Genomic DNA, 3601 nt, shown 5'->3' on the forward strand with positions numbered 1-3601 from the left:
GGGCGCCGCAGGCTGCGGGCGGCGGGGGGACCAGCCGGGATCTGCGCCGGCATCTCCTCCAGCAGCGCTGCGGTCCTGCCCAGCGCCGCAGCCCGGGGATGCGCCCAGGGGATCCCAGCCGATCCCAGGGCTGGGAAGGAGCCCAGGGCTGCCTGTCCTACCTGTATCCCTGCAAAAGCCAGGGGGAGGGAGCGTGCGGAGGCAGCCGAGAAGGGGAGAGAGCGAGAAGCTGCACGGCAGAGAGAGAGAGAGAGAGAGAGAGAGAGGCGAAGCTTGTGTCATTTCATCACGGTAATAAAATCCAACCCAGTGCCTCAACGTCGCAGCTCTCTAGCAGAGTTCTTCATTACATGGGGGATTTTTTAATTATTTTTTTTTCTTCATTTTTTTTTTTTTTTTTATTGCTGTAAGAAGTAAATCCCAGCACGGCCGGGGATCGCTCTGCCATCCTTCAGCTCTTCTTCTGGCATCCTTCTCTATGTATTAGACAACTGCTACATTCAAGACCGCACACCCTGGGAGGGCGAGAGGGTAAAGTTGGGGAAGGTGCCACGTTTCAGGGATAATCCTACTGTGGGATAAGCCTGTTCTGTTTAAAATCCCCTTGTGTTTATAATTTCTGAGCCCACTGCCAGAAGAGCAGCAGCAGGAAAAATTCTACTGTCCATACAATTTTGTGCTTACAAGACACCATGTGGACACAACAGTGTGGAATGTAGTCCACCATGGAAATCCATCCACAATATTTTCTTATTATTAAAAGAGATAACCAGGTAACACACGGAGGTGTCTGGGGAACAAAGCACACAGCTCCTAACTACTAAGAAAGCATTGTCAGTGCACACAGGAGGAATGTCCACACCCTGCAACATCTCTCAATGCAGAGATATCCAAACTAGTTCAGATAATAGGAGCAATAAAGATTTTCACTGGCAGGTTTCTATAGCTGCTTCTGATAACCTGAAACCAAAGTGTTCATTGAGCCACAGGTTTCTCAGAAAGGAAACAAGGATGGATTCACAGGGCAGCATGAGTCCCCTGCACTTGCCAAAAGGGATAGAGCAAAGTGGAACTGAAAGTCCAGCTACTAATCCTGGCTCTGTCAGCAGATGACATCTAGAAAGCTACTTTCCCCACTCTGTGCCTCAGTTTCCCCACTTGTAATACAGTGCTGGTGCTACTGGTCTCTCAAGGCTGTATAAGCATTAGGAGATATCACTCCTTTGGCTTTTTGCATGGCCTTTCCAGGCACAGAGTCTACTTTTCTTCTCTGCCCTGTATTTTACAGCCTGTGCTCCCCCTTAGCTCACCTGATTTGAATCTCCATCTCAGGTATGCTTGTAATCCTTGACAGCATTACAGATTTGGTCTGAAAATTCTCTTTTCATCTGTTTGCTTGCTGGTACAGTTCCTGTGACTGTACAGGTGGCACCCCTTCCATATGGAAACTGCAGTGGGTGATTAATTTAGATTTTTTCACACCCACTCATTTAAAATTTGGAACTCAAATGTAAGATTCAGCTTTATTCTCCCTAGCACAATGCATTAGTTTAATTACATTTTGTGTTTGGTGCAGTGCCCTGATTGTTTTGATGAGGGAGCATTTCAGAAGTGGAAGTATTATCAGCACCCCTGTAACAAAGTATCAAGGCCTTGGCAAAACTAAAAAGCCAGCCAGCTTGTCACATTGCCACTGGGTACCACTTTGCTTGCCCGTCACTGTTCTCCAGCTTATTAATATTTCAGATTCTTCAAGTGACAGTAACTTTGCTGGTGTGCATCAGATCCACTGCCCCTCAGAAAAGCAGTTCATAACTGCATTTCCCCAGAAAGGACTTTGGGGTAGTCCCAGAGATGCTCTTCAAGTTCCATCACAGCTGCCCTCAGAAGAGGGCTGCCCTGCTCCCTGTCACCTTCCACTTACAGATGGGATTGCAAGCAAGGGAAGATGTGACAGACTGGCCAAATATCCCTGCTGGACTTTTCTCAATTCCCAGAAAAGTCTCTGCATCCACTCTGCTTGCTGCTTCCTGTGCAGGATAGATCTAGCTTGGGTCAATTTGTATTGAATCTCATTTGGGGTACAACAGGGAGGGAGGCAGTAAATCTGGGAGACATTCTTTACCATTGCATTGTGATTAACAGTGTTCATAATTACCTCTGCACCCTGGGCACGACTGTGAGTCTCTCTGTTAGTCACTGCTGGCTGTATCCAGGTACGTCAGACAGGGAAGAACCATTTTCCATAGAAGCATATGGTGCCAGTGGGGAACCAGAGCTTCTCAGGCTGCCTGACATGGAAGGCAGCAGGAGAGAGAGACCTAAAATCCTTCTATTTAAAAGAGCACATTGATTATATAATCAATGCAATCCAGCAATCCAAGCATTTCAGAACTGTGAGAAGTAAATGGAAAACAAAGCTGAGCTGCAACAAATAAGGCCCTGGCGTGGAGATGGATAAAACTAAGTAAGCTCTTCTATCATGGGGAAATAGATGTATGTGTAATGGTTGATCACATAGGTATACAGGTCAACACGGTTACACAGGCAAAGGGGTCTACACACATACATACACATGTCCCTCTCTCCCACCCTGAGCCCTCTTGCAGGGTCTGAATGAGGAGCCCCAGCAGGGTAGGGACAAGAACTCCCAGAAAAGTGTAGAGTTGTGACAATGCATGCTCCTGCACACTGGCCCTGGAGATGTCTGTATCCAAAGAGGAGCCAGGAGACACCAGCTTTAATGTCTACCAGGGGTTAAACAAGTCTGAGGGATGCCAGGACAAATCCTTAAGCCTACAGGGCTCAGGCTGGGGCTGCAGGGAGGTGGCAGCAGCAGCAGGAACTGGACATTGCCACCTCTCTGAGGCTAGTGGCTGCTGCTCTCCTCTGGTGACAGCCATCCACCTAGAGACAGCCCTGACCCCTCCCTCCACCACTTTTGCTAATGAAATTTCACTTACGAAAGCCAGAATCTGGTCTTAATAGAAGGGAGAATCCCAGGCAATGTTGGATGCCACCTGATAAGTGGCATTAGTGATATAGATCATGGACACCTTGTAAAAAGCTATACAAGCATTAAGTCTGATTACTGGTATTGCTTGTTGGCAGATGTAGGTAAAACCCATATGGAAGAAATTCAGATATCAATAAAATAGCTGTTAGTCCTCCATGCCACGGGTCTTGCTCCAAAAGGATTATGTTGCCAAGACCCACAAACAAATTAGAAGGAAAAAGCAACAAGCACAAGGTGAGAGCTGAGCTGTGCTGCATTGCATCCCACCAGGAAGGGACAGGGCTTCTGGTTTGGGGAAATGGACAGCTTGAATGGGAGCAAACAGGGGTTTGTGTTGACTATGCTGCTGTGTGAAATCATGCTGAAGTCAGGGTCTGGATCTGTGAAAGCTTTCCATGCCCACAGTTCAGATGGGGTATGTGAATATTTACACATACATATACCTGCTTGCACATTGTTCAGTGCTGGTCAGGAGCAGAAAAAGACCCTTACTGGGTTCTGTAACACCTGCAGCATAAAACTGGCCACCCACATTACCAACATTAAAAGGAGATATGAATTGCTGAAACTAAGAGTAATGGGGGG

This window comes from Chaetura pelagica, unplaced genomic scaffold (genome assembly GCF_000747805.2).
Source record: "Chaetura pelagica isolate M959 unplaced genomic scaffold, ChaPel_1.0 scaffold737, whole genome shotgun sequence".
In the NCBI taxonomy this organism is placed as follows: domain Eukaryota; kingdom Metazoa; phylum Chordata; class Aves; order Apodiformes; family Apodidae; genus Chaetura; species Chaetura pelagica.